Genomic DNA, 15,080 nt, shown 5'->3' on the forward strand with positions numbered 1-15,080 from the left:
GTATCTATATTCAATTGCTTCATCAACTTGAGGGAGTATGACACCTGAGATACCGACACTTGTTTCCTATGTCCTCAACTTCATCACGATCTGCAATTTTCATTGTAAGCTGTGTTGGAACATATCCTGTATGAATTTCATCAGTCATTTGTTTTATCTTCTCTTTGCGTTCAATTTGCTTCTGTGCCACGCTCCGCGCTGTTTTCTTTGCGTTCCTATGAAATGGGTCTGGAATATTCTTGTTTTCGTAAAATGATGTAGAATAATGTGGATTGTGTCTCTTCGCTTCCAGTCTGCGTTCTATGTTTTGAATTTGCTCCCCGCGAATTTGACTTCTCTGATGAGAGTTCTTTAGAAGGTCCAGAAATATTACACTTTGATTCGTTTCTAGATTGGTCTCTGTATAATTCATTTGCAAGTGTGTCATGCCATATTTGACTGGTGATAATGAGGTATTGCTTCGGCTAAAATTCTTCCCGCCGCCGTGTATGTAAGCAGACGCCTTTTCAAGGTCAGGGTCATAAGTAATAGATTTACGTCTTTCAAAGCTACGAGTTTTGTTTTCAGCACTGACTTTGGAACGGCAAGAAGATGACTTACTAACTACACTATCGACGTCTCGAAAAGCTACTTCTTTTGTTATTTCGTCATTTGACTGACACCTCATAAGTCCGTTTGTGGTCGTCCCTGTTTTCTTTTCATCAGTTTGGGAAGCCGACGTAGGCCTCACAGATAAGCAACCTTTCTGTTTTCTTGAACCAACTACAGTTGCAGATTTCACACGTGCTGTTTTCAGATTGTTTTTATTTCTATTCCCGTTAACAGTTCGATCACCATGAAACGCGGCTTTATGGTCACACGCTTCATAGTCCGCGTCATAATCTTCAGGAGCCACCGGGGTCAGCGATCTGGGTACCGCTGGATAAGCATCGAACTGGTAACTGTAGTGGTCGCCGTTTTCATCATCACTTACAGAATATAAAAACTCGTACTCCAAGTCTGTTTCACTGATAAAATCACCGTTTTCTGGTTGCTCAGGTTTGATTATACCATTTAATACTGTTTTCGACTTTTCACGTAATTTTGTTTCTTTTACATATTGTTCCTGAACTAATGCGATATTTTTCGCAGTAATTGGGTGCCGATGCGAAACTCCTTGCTTGTTTCGGTCACTCATGATTTCATGGGTTATTCCTGCTTCTGAATTAAGGCCAACACAACCTCACTAATTTCACTTTTGTTTTAAATGAATATAGAAGTATTAAAACACTTTCAAACAGTTTTCTTGAAGATTTATTACTTCTTACAATCAGACATTGTTAAAGGGATATTTTACAATACACCTACGACAGATTAGAAGGATAAATTCACTTTTCCTTCTATTTGTGTATGTATTTATTTTGTATAGAAGCAAAGTAAAACTGGGGAAACTGTATGATATAAATATTATGATTGTTGAAACAAAAGGATAATCTGAAGAAAGAATATATAAGATTATATAAACACATTACATGTATAAAACGGTGCTTAATTAGAAAATTCTAAATAAGTTTCGCATTGACTTAGGCCATTGCATGAATGTAGTTCCTGATTATATCACTGCATCTTTTTTCTTTAGTGATGCTACGAACACTTGTTTGGAATTTGACTAAATATTTTACTTGCACATGAGACAAATGCGAAATTCAAAGAAAGGATTTCCCGCTATGACTAATTAGAAAATCTCATTCAAAATTTTGTAGAAAACGATTTTCTGACAACGAATTCATTTTGACAATTTACAGTTTGGTTTATTGCTTTATTCATTTTTTTTTTCGTGTTGTAACATCTGGTTGGTGCCCGAGCCCGTTTCACATTGACGTTATTTCTTTTTAAATTATTCGTTTTGGGGCCGCAGTGCGTTTACGCTTTGTCACGGTACACCAAAAAGGTGTCTTAACAGCACGTGTGCGCGAGCATCTCTCTGTTAACACTTGACACCCCTGAAAAGCGACAAGAACAGCAGTTTAATGTTAGAATATTCAACGTATACTTTCATGTCGAGTTTTTAATGCACAACTACGGCCATGCGAGAAAAGACTGTTCCTTTAATTCATACAAATAACAACCTGTGAAAACAACTTTACAAAACTTTTATTAGCTTTCATAGACACAAGTATACATTTGAAGTGCACAATACATTCCTATCTGTTGTTTAATGACAATTGTAAATTTCCTGTTTGACATGATAGTGCCTTGTTTTAGACCCTTACCATTGAATTGCACCCGTTTGTATCGCTGAAAACTCGTATATTTGCTCTCTTGTCACTTTCAAGTGTTTATTATTGAAATTCGGGTGGCTTAATATTAATCTACCGTGCTTTATATGTTTCTGTGTATCTAAGGTGGTTTTCAACATACTGGCTTAAATTTCTTTTGATTTTATGATGATACGTTTTATGTTTGTTTTGAATACTTGTTTTTAATCATTGTTTTGGAATATTGTCTTAAAATCATCAGCCAATTTAGACGTGCAATACGCTGTGTAGCATTAGGCATTTAAATATTCGAATATCAGATTCAAGATTTCAAAATTTATATAAAAAAATAAACAACAAAAATATCACCTAGCAAAAATGCATAATTACACACGAAAAAGTACACTTCACAGTACATGAACCGGACTGGCTTGAGTAAACTGTTTGAATGATAGAATATTTCTTTTTCAACAGAAATGATAATTACAGCTTTAAAAAATGAAATTAACTAAACCTACATATCTTTAAATGTTAATATTTTAAAAACAAATGAAAGAAGTTAATTTAAGAAGGTATAAGGGACATTTTTAACATAGCGATAATCAAAGTAGGAATTTTACCGATTACAATGTATTAACAAATAGATAAATGTAATTGCAATAATTATAAATCTAACTTTTTCCTCGCCTGAATGGTAAAATGACTCCATCCAATTCAATATTTTAGTAACGTCATAAGAGCTTACATTGCCCATCCTGGTTAGTCATTTTTTATTCTTAAAACTGTCATATATCTTTGGTAAAAGCAGTCTTTCAGCGATAGAAATGGTTAGAAGATTGCTGTCGATATATTATGAGCCACGCCGTGGGAACACTAACATAGTGTGTTTGCAACCAGCATGGACTCAGACCAGCCTGCGCATCCGCCCAGTCTGGTCAGGACCCATACTGTTCGCTTTCAAAGTCTATTCTTGCATAAAAACTACTTTTTTCACTGGATCCGCCCATGTATTAACGGGAGAAAAAACGTGTGCAAACAAGGCAATTCACATGCTGTTAATACCCGATGTTTGGTTGCGGTTTATCCCGCTACCAAAGTTAAGTGTATTTCTGACAATCATGTATCTTCTTTATTTGATTCCAAATCACATCCAAAGGAATTTGTTCATGTGCTACACAAAGTAGTCCCATTCATGAACAATGCGGATGAATTATTAATGATCAAGCAGTTCTTATTCATCCTCTAGCCATTCATACTGGCCATTTAGATTATATGAGATCTGTCAATGATTAGGTATTCCAGCCCATGGTTACATCACTGACTTCCAGCTGTTCGTGTAAGGTCAGGCAGAGTTTATCTTAGATATGAGGCACATTAGTATTTGTTTCTTATACATGTATATTTATAGATTGGCATTTAAAATGAAAATAACTCTAGCAAAACCCGCAACCACCAGACATCTCAAGGCTTTGATTACTTTTGAAATGCGCAGATTGACATCTGGTATCTGCGTCTTGTTTCTTTCATAAAAACCTCTTCTTGAAGCATAAAAGATGCAATCTAAACCATAGAATGTTTTGCTGTATTAGTATCTAACGCCAAATGCGCTGCCCCCAACAATGTTCGTACTCGTTTCTTCCCTTGTTTACTCCCCTTTTAGAACTCTGCGTCGATTCAGATTTTGTAGACAACCGTGGATATTAAAGAATCGCGTGTAACCTGTGCGATTCTTTGTTTTTAGGAATCATATTTATGATTTTGATAAGTATCAGACGGTATGTTTTTATCTAATTTCTCGAAGAATTTATATAAACTGCTTGGAAGCTTGGTACTACGTTCATACTCATCCGTACTCCAAACTGTGTCCGTACTCATTATAACTCGAATGTAAAGTTATTATTCTTGAAATTGTGTTAAAGTGCACTAAATTGTGAAGTGATATGAATAATTGTTGGTAATTTTATGTTTGTAATAACGAGAGATAAAAAAATCGTTTAAAAACCTTCAGGATGCGCTTTTGATAGTGCTGTTTTATTAATTTCTGGGCCCTGGATACGGATATTTAAAATATGCTTGTTTACCGTTTCCAAGAACAACAAGAATGGAAAATAAAAAATGTACCGAAGTCGTCAAGTCATCACATATGAAAACTATGCATAAAGTCGTTGTGTATTGTTTTTATGCAAGAATAGCGACAACACGTTTGTTTTGTGTATTGACGTCTGCAGAAGCCCTTAGGATATGTTTGTGACCTCGACCTTCGGTCTCGGTCACAAACAATCCCGCGGGCTTCTGCAGATGTTAATACAAAAAACGTGTATTATCCCTACCTTTGAATCAGAGAAACTGTAAGCGAACAGCATGGTCGCAAACGCACTATGTTGGTTTTCTCATGGTGCAGCTCATGTGGACATTGCTATTGGTTTATAGCAAGATTAAATATGTTCGCAACTGTTTTACTCATTATTTATTGAAGATATTGATTATTTTTCAATGTAATGCGAATAATGTATTGTCATTAAAAGATATAAATCTTATATTATTGGTGTACTCAGATGTGCTGACGATATGGTTCTTCTAGCGGAAACACCTGAGGAATTACAAGATAGTTTTAATGTTTTAAAATCATATTGTGATAAGTGGGGATTAAAAGTAAATAAAGATAAAATTAAGATTATGGTTTTTCGTACATGGGGCAACTTAACAAGAAATGAAGTCTGGTATTAGGCCTACTATGGAAATCAATGAGAAGTAGTGAAAGAGTTCAATTTCTTGTGTGTTGTATCTAGTTGTTTTGGAGGTTTCAGTAGCAACCAGCAAATGCTGTCTGGAAAAGCTTTAAAGGCTATGAATATACTTTTGCATAACCTGAGGATGTTTGATTTTTTATTAAAAACATATTGTCAATTGTTTGATTCTTTTATTACATCTATTTTAAACTATTCATGAGAAATATGGGGATACACGCTGCGCCCTCGTGAAATTATTACGCCCGACGTATAACCGCCCATCGTGTATAAATAGTGATAAAGCACTGTTTTGCTATAAATTATTTCTTAAATAAACATAGAATGTTGTTAACTAGGTTGCGGGTTTAAGCACATTGTCCAAGAATAGAACGTGCGAGATATGACTAAAATAGGTTAGAAAGAAATGGACGAATTTGTCAGATATGTGAAAATGGTAGTAAAGAAGATGAGTATCATTTTATTTGTATGTGTAACAAGTATAAGGATATTTACTCTTTTACCGCAATATTATATAAGAAGACATAGTATGTTTAAATTCGTTAAAATATCGACAGGTAATAAGAGAAATATGTTATACAATTCGTGTACATATGTTAAAAAAGCTTTAGCAGTGAAAGAAAATTGTTTAATAAATGCACAGATGTAGTAATTGAGAATATTTCTATAAAATATGGATGCAGTTTGTTTATATAGCATCCTCAATTATTAATAACTATATATTTTGACCTTGTATTTGTATTAGTGATTATGTTTATGGATGAGAAACTGTAAAGTTTAAATCCTAAACAAAATGTTCTGTTCTGCTCTGCTCTGTTCTGTTCTGTTCTGTTCTATAAAATCAGCTTATAGTTAGGGATTCCTTCACCTTTTATTGAAAAACCTTACGTATTGAGAGACAAAAGAAACGTCTGCAATAACTAGAACCCAAAACCCCGCCAGACACCCCAAAACTAATAAATAGGTAAAAGAAAATCATCAAAATGGTCAGACTGTTAAAAAAAAAATGACGCAATATAATAGCGTCATCAAAACTATTCGACAAAATTTTGCAAATAACCACAAATTTGCCACATGAATTTATAAACTTTAGGTTAGCTGTTTCATTAACTTATCAAGTAATTTCAACAACAAATATAGACAAGATCACTAGGTACTTTGACATGATAACTTGACTTTTTAACATAATAACACAATCTGTAGATAAGATCACGTGGTACTTTGACATAATATCATAGTACTTAACATAAATAAGACATTGTTTTGACAAGTTAACACCACATTTGTCACGATAACATTACACTTCGACATGATAACATAGCAATTTCAATGTAATAAGACGATGTTTTGACGAGTTAACACAACACTTTGAGGAGATAACATAGCTTTTTAACATAATAACACACTTGGTAGACAAAATCACACGGTATTTTAACAAGATAACAAAGATTTTTAACATAATATTACGCTTTGTACACAATATCACACAATACTTTGAAACTTTTCAGTTTTTTAACATAATAACACACTCTGCAAGATCATACTTTGACATGATTACAAGGCTAGGTAACATAATAACACACTATTTGGACAAGTTAACATCACAACTTGACATGATAACATAGCTTTTCAACATGATAAAACACTGTTTCGACAAGATAACGCCACAATTTTAAATAATAACTGAACTTTTTAACATAATAAGACACTGTTTTGACAAGTAAACATCACGCTCTGACATGATAACATGAAATTCCCGACATAAGACAGATGCGGCGCTCCATATAAATGTACTTAAAGTGTTTTGATTACAAAAAAAAAGAAAGCAAAAAACGAAAGAAAGAAAAAGGAAAAGAAAAACTAAATTAGATAATTATGATAACGTTCGTTATATTATGAGCAATAGTAAGCCTACATGTAATCAAAGCTTTGAGAAAACTGATGGGGTGGAGAAATTAGATATTATTGTCATACAGAGAGAACAAATTGTTGCTGGTTAATTAAATTTTGATCATACAGTTGATTTGTTTTAAACTATAACAAATGCGTATTATACCCCCAGATACTAGTATATGAGGGCTATACTGAATTTCGGTCCGTCCGTCCATCCGTCTGTAGACGGAATTTGTCCGAGCAATTTCACGGCAATTATTTGCCAGATTTCCATCAAAACTTGTTATTATTGTCAGTATCAAGCCTAGCTGTGCATGTGCGATGTGGGTTCCATTTGGATGATTTTTCACGAAGTTATTTAATATATATTTATAGTTTTTTAACATAATAACACACTCTGCAAGAGTTTATTATTTTTTTCTTTATATGTTATAAGGAAAAAAATGTCCGCGCTATTACTCAGCAACTATTAGCTAAATTTCCAACAAACCTTGTAATAAGTATCAGTACCAGACCTAGTTATGTTTGTGCAAAGTTTGTTCCATTCGGATGATTTTTCACGAAGTTATGGTCCTTTATATATTTATATTTATATGTTTATATGGAAAAAATAGTCCGCGCTATTTCTCAGCAATTATTTGCCAGATTTCCATCAAACCTTGTAATAATTATCAGTACCAGGCCTGGTTGTGCATGTGCGGAACGGGTCCCATTTGGATTTTTTTTTTTCACTTAGTTATGGCCTTTTATTTATTCTATATATGTATATGGAAAAATTTGTCCGCGCTATTTCTCTGTCCTTATATGTCGGACTTTTATCAAACCTTGTAATCATCATTGGTACCAAGTTAAATTGTGCATGTGCAAAGCACATTTTTTATTTTGAATGAATTTTCACATAGTTATGGCCCTTTATTAATTTTTTTCTTCATATGTATATGGAAAAAATCTCCGTGATATTTCTCAGTCATTTTATGCCAGACTTTAATCAAACCTCGTTATTGTTATCATCAGTACCAAGTGTAGTTGTGCATGTTCGAAGCACGTTCCATTTAAATGATTTTTCACGAAGTTTTGACCCTTTATTTGTTTTAGATATAAATAGAGATACATTGGGAAAAAAGACGAAAGAGCTTCGAAAAATTTGTGACATTTTTCGTTTAATGTTAAGTATAACTAGTTGATGACCCTTAGTGATTACATAAACCCTTGACCTACTGACCTACTTTCTTTTTAAGATAGTGCCATAAAATTTAAACTGATTGTACAGTTTTGAACACACATCTCAAAACTGACTTACAGTGACCTTGATTTTGACCTATTGACCTACTTTCTTCTTTTTAAGCTACAGCAATGAAATTTGGAGATTTTATACAGTTTTACAACCTTTTTTGTGCAACCTCATACATTTTCTCCCCACACAATATACAAATACAATGTATCATATTTTCAATACCCCTATTCCTCTGACAATAAGCTGCTGTCCGGGGATATTCATCACCAGTAGTGATAATTCTTGTTTACAATGGTCATCACTGAGCGCTTAATACATGTTTGATTTCACTGGAGTTATTTTTTTATATTGATCTTCTGTCCCTGATGCCCAGCCAGGATAGGGTTATTTCAGCATAAGTATAATTTGACAAATTTATTTTGCCAAAGAAATAATATGAATATTAGAACTTTTCAATTTTTAACCGACAAGCAACGCAACTTTTTATCAAACCATTTGCGTACCTTTTGGTTGTACATGTGCAATTATTAATATATGATATTATAGATGTAATAAGCAATAAACATGATTAAACGAATGTTTTATTATTATTATTATTATCATTATTATACCAGATTTATATAGCGCCCTTTTCATGATAAACAAGTTCAAAGGCGCTTTACAGCAATTGCAGCCACACAGGGCGCGAAATCATTCGAATTTCTATTACAGACACAGAGCAATCTGACCAGAGGGCCAGTGAGACAGAGAGAATTTTTTAGATACAACTAACTTAGCCTAGCTCTTTTTGAATAGACAGTCTGGTTCTTTAACGTGCCCGGTGTATACACGGTCTGAATACACGCGAAGCCGTCTTTCCTGGGAAGAACCAGTACATGCCCCTAGTTAGGTGATAGACAATTTTAAAAGAGCATCTCAGAAATTTCCAGTGCCTGGACCGGGATTCGAACCCCGGACCTCTGGACTCAAAGTCAAGCGTGTTACCACTAGCCCACCGGCCCGCCTAATATTATCTTATACTAAGTTTGGTTATAGGCTGGTCATTTTAACTTTTGTAATTGAACTCATTCCAACAAAAACTTTTTTGGTGTGGAATAAGTAGTATGTGAGAAAATGAAACATAGAAAAATGTCATCAAAAATACCAAAGTAAAGCTTTTGAGATATTACATATCTGGATTTTCTGGAGTAACGTCTACATCTAGTATTTATTGTGGCCGTTACTGTACGTGGACCATATATGCTGTATTGTTCTTCTAATGGTAAACTACAGCATAAATGCCTTTGAATATCCGTAAAAAATGTTTTAAGTTTAGTATTTTACCATCTTTGTCATAAAGCGTTGGCCGGGATGTCAAATTTACAGAACTTAGACCTGTGTCAAAATTCAGAACAGAATTCCGAACCAAATATACACATACATATTTCTAAAATAGACTCGTAAACATTGGAGTTAAAAGGTTTAAGCCGGTGCTAGGGGGCGTGGGCAGTGTTGCATTTTCCATTACTGCTCATGAACAGACTCAGTCAAACCGAGTCTGCAATTTTCACTGTTTGTCTTGTTCTCGGTGCTTCCGAGGGATCTACTTTTCAGATTTTATTAAACACGGAACATGTGTATCTCAAAGTCAGAAATAAGAAAAAAATCATAGGGGGTAGATCTACTTGAAGAAAAAAAATGCATCCACAATGTCATTGCAGATAATATCTGCTTCTTAATTAAACTGCTTTATTATGCAATGCATGCATGTGAATAAAGAAATGATACTAATGTTTTGTTAAATTGATTTTATTATATACCAATTACCGGGATATACATATTACCGCGAATGTCCTGTTTTGACATTTAACAAGAAAATTGCTTTACAATTTTTTTCTCATTATTAATGCTCAATGTGCTCAGATTTTTAGCAAAACTATTTTTGAAAATTGGAGTGTCTTTCTTTTTATTTCACACTGATCTCAGAAATTAAGGAATTTAGCTAAATGACTGGTCATTATAGTTAATCTTTGCAATTTTTCTCCACAAATTTTCATTAAACTTGCTTATTTCTGCCATATCTTTTTCATATTTAGTTTGGCCCATTGTAAAATAGAAATGCTTTCTTTGTCTTAGATCAATTTAACAACTTCTTTAGATTGAAAGTTGAAATTCACGGTAATAGGTATATGCCAGAAAATGCTAAAATTCTCCACCTCTGTTCTTTGAATGACAGTATTGGAACTTTTTTCCTGAGGTTTTGACGATTGTTTGCCAAAAGTCTTAAGCTAAAATATAAATTGATTAAACAGAATAAAATTTATCCTTTCAAACAATCATTTTGTTATAAATAGAGTCCACTGAATTTAAGACTCACGGTAATTGGTATACCCAGTATAGTTAAATTTTCAGAGTTTGTCTTGAATATCTTTAAGGACTTTTCCCCTGTATTGTATACTTAACTAAAGATTATAAATCAGCAATAAAACCTCATGCTGGAATTAGTTTGAGGATAAGCGGCCTATTAATAAACTTTAGGTACTATTTTTCACTTTGGGTATATCTCAATTTTCCCTCTGCGGGAGGGAAGCGCTTGCATCATTAGCACCTAAATGACATAGATTTAGGATCTAGAGGCAGTACCGATGTTATTGGTGGCAGTAAAGTCTCAGCAGTAAACATAACACTCTCTAGTCACAGCGTACTGCTTATAGTCGACTTTCATACTGCATTTTTAAGTAACGAGCTTACGAAATATGGAAGGAGACAAAGTCACTTTGAAGCCCAGATTTTTCATTCATGCTGTCCAATTGTTTTCATAATGAGTCGCTACGGGTTTCTTGTACAATCTTTATTGGCTTCTTGTTTCGCCGTTGGATTTTATTTCTACTGTTCGAAGACAATTTACAATCTTCCGAACAAAGATGCTGCGAAGGTAACGAACCTGCGAACAATTCGAATAAATTTTAGGAAGTGGCTATTCTTAGTTAATCTTACGGTCCGGTAGGAATAGCCTCGCAGGCTATTTTTACGGCTCTCCCATAAGAATAGTGAAAAGTCTGCAGATGTCTATTCCTACGACTCTCCCTTACGAATTATGAAAAGCCCGCAGGTGGTTATTCCTAAGGCAGTTTTGTGTTACACATCATATCGTGAAAGCCGGTAATATTCATAATTTTAACATGTCCGAGACATTGCGGAATGATACTAAATTCACTTGGGTAATGATTACATTTTACTCGGACTTTATCATAGACTCCTTGTGTAAAATCTCAAACTTTAAATTAAAATAAAACCTTTAAATCCATAAAATATTTCGATGAAACTTCGAAGTTTTGTAGTTTGTAGCATCACCTGGGACATGTGCAGTCAAAAATCTAATTTGACTACTGAAATAGTGTGATATTTACTTCTAAAGTCATTATATGTTCATTGTAAAAATACATCGTTTTACCCAAGTGGAAACTGGCAGGTACTTGAAAATGCAGCACTTTGATTGGTCACTTAAAACTCCTGATGTCATGATAAAGTTATGAATGGCACAGCTGGTAATAACTAATATGGTGCAAATGACGATGCCGTTAAAAATCCGTGTAAAATATGTGGGACGTTGTCGTTTTCAACACACCTGCTGAACAAAAACACATTCAGCTATGTAAACATTAGTCTAACAGCGCAGGCGAGAAGTCATGGAAAAAAAATCCAACTAATCTTGCACAACGTGTAACAATTTTGGAAAAGATATTGACTATAAAACAATATTCCTTCGTAAGTGTTTGTTGCACTATCGGTCATTTAAACTGCAGAAATCCAGAACCTTTCTCCGATATCAGCCATGTTTATGCATGTACACAACAAATGACGTAATGTTTTTACGTCATACATGTCAAACTTCTATCGATACTCGCATCGGTTGTTTTTTAACTGGGTATAAAAGCTATAGGCCTAGACATATAGTGGGGGAGTAATTATAATTTTAACTGTTTTCTATTCCAAAAGTTAGATGTAATTTTTACATATATACACAATATTCAATATGTATAAATGTTAATTCAACTGACTCATCACTGCATAACGGGATCCCACTATTGCATGTGGAAACTTAAAATATAGGTACAAGCGTCAATAGCAGAATCAGCTGATTGTTTCACACAGCAGGGCTTTTTCAGGGGTTTGGGGGAAAAAGGTCTCTTGTCAAATTGGGAATTTTTAGCGTGATAAATTGTCAAAATTTGGAAAATGTATTGAAAAAATCAAATGATTTTTACCATATAATTACATGTATCAAGTTTTACTGGAAGACTTTCAAATGAATTACAAATATAGAGTGTCCCCTTGAGAAATTTTGAGAATTTATTTTTTTAGGATTGTTTTCCAATATTGCCAAAACAAATACAGTAACTCTTCATTTGTCATCTTTAAAACTCTTGTTTACAGTTTGTTTTCACCACAATCATAACTGAATTTTCCAAAAAGTAGAGTGGCAAAGTGGGTGCATGTTTGAGTGAAAAAACTGGGTCGCGAAAATATGTGACAATTGATTTTAATGTTATAAAAGCTATCTGTCAACATGTTTTGGGTACTTTATCCAATTAATATTGATCTTTTCTTGCATTTTGAGAGTTTTCTTTGCTTTTCCAGTAAGGAAATCGAGAGAAGACAAAAAAGGGAACTGATTTCCCCTAGCATAAGGCCTAAAAAAAAAAAATTCTTTGTTTCCGGTAACATGCTCAAAAAATTTAGGGTAGGTAGGTCGGAAGAAAATTTTTTTTTGGTATTTTTTTTTATTAAGGGAGACTTTTCGGAAATTATTTTTTTGTCAAAAAATGATTACAAATAAGGGGTTATGCCTTTAGAGCATCAGTAAGTTGATTTCTAACATCACTGGCCATGTTTAAAGCATAAAAAGTGCAGTTTTGCATCTGTTTGTTAAAAAATTGAAAAAAATATTCTCCAAGGCCATAAAAATATTTAGGGTCGGGCCAAAAATTTAGGGTAGGTCGGGATACCGGAAACAAACCATTTTTTTTTTTACGCCTAACGCATTTTATTGCATTTTATTACTTCCATTTGTTACTTAAACAAACAATTCTAATAAAACGAATTTATCATAAGTGTAAAATACTTATTTATCTGAATTTGTCTTCTAAATAAATCGGAAAAGATTACTGGTTGTGCAGCTGTAGATGTAAATACATATTTTATTAATATTGAAACTTTAAAAAATATTGACCAAGTGTTTTCAACTAAACCAGTTAGAGAATTATTGATCTATGTTTCGTGTATATACATGCAATTTACAAAAGTACAAATCTCTTACCACACTAAACATGTTTATTGCCCATCTAGGCCGAGTTCGAAAATGGGTCATCTGGGGTCAAAAACTAGGTCACTAGGTCAAATCAAGGAAAAACCTTGTGTATGCGATAGAGGCTGTATTTTTCAATTGATCTTCATGACCTTTGGTCAGAATGATAACCTTGATGAAATCAAGGCCGAGTTCGAAAATGGGTCCTCTAAGGTCAAAAACTAGTTCAATAGGTCAAGTCAAAGAAAAACCTTGTGTATGCAATAGAGGCTGTATTTTTCAACTGATCTTCATGGAATTTGGTCAGAATGATTACCTTAATAAAATTTAGGCCAAGTTCGAAAATGGGTCATCTTGGCTCAAAAACTAGGTCACTAGGTCAAATCAAAGAAAAACGTTGTGTATGCAATAGGGGCTGCATTTTACACTGGATTTTCATAAAATTTGGTCAGAATGGTTGCCTTGATGAAATCTAGGTCAAGTTCGAATATGGGTAGTCTGGGGTTAAAAACTAGGTCACTAGGTCAAATCAAAGAAAAACCTCGTGTATGCGATAGAGGCTGTATTTTTCAATTGATCTTCATGAAATTTGGTCAGTATGATTGGCTTGATGAAATCTAGGTCAAGTTTGAATATGGGTCATCTGTAATCAAAAGTAGGTCACTAGGTCAAAGAAAAACCCTCTGTATGCGATAGAAGCTGTATTTTTCAATTGATCTTCATAAAATTTGGTCAGAATGATTGCCTTGATGAAATCTAGGTCAAATTTGAATATGGGTCATCTGGCATCAAAACCTAGGTCACTAGGTCATATCAAATAAAATACTTGTTTAAACTCAAGAGACCACATTTTTGGTCCAATTCTAATGAAAATTGGCCAGAATATTTGTTTCCATGAAATCCTTAGGTCAAACATGTTTACACTGTTATGGTGTGTTTCTCAGGTGAGCGACCTAGGGCCATCTTGGCCCTCTTGTTTTCTGTAAGGGTCCATAGCCCTAGAAAACCCCTAATAGGCTTGTCTAGAGGTACGGATCCATACCTCTAGAATCAGATTCTAGAGGTATGGATCCGTACCTCTAGACACTTCCAAAAAGCAAAATACCCGATTCTCATCCTGATGTGTGCTTATCTTTGAAATATTAAAACAATAACAATTGTTTTTTGGCATCATACTGACCACAGAGTATTTCATACTATAAGAACTAAATGCCTTAAAGCACTAACCAATGACAAATGATATTTCATAAAAAATAAACAAAAATATATATCATAATAATAATAATGTAAGAAAATCAAATTTAACAGTTTGAAACTTAACTTTTATCAGAACAGTTTCAAACAAACAACATCTGTACAAGGGAAAGCTATTTTAAATACTGTTTTAGATTTTTTTTTTGCGTAATTACAAAACTGTGACTGTTGGGACACATTACTGTGTGTATTTATATTAATGCATATTGCATAAATAACAGACTTAGCTTTGCCACAGATTAAAACAGTATGTTGAAAGTGTTTGCATGGCATGATGTACATAGTTTCATATCTAACTCAGACTTTGATTTACAAGTCTGAAAACCAGTGACTAGAAAGTGACATTTAACCAACTAACAGAAACATATTTCATGAGCAGACTATAGTAACTAAAGAAAAACCTAAAATATGGCTTTTTGAGCTAAACA

Source organism: Mercenaria mercenaria, chromosome 1, assembly GCF_021730395.1.
Source record: "Mercenaria mercenaria strain notata chromosome 1, MADL_Memer_1, whole genome shotgun sequence".
Classification (NCBI taxonomy): Eukaryota; Metazoa; Mollusca; class Bivalvia; order Venerida; family Veneridae; genus Mercenaria; species Mercenaria mercenaria.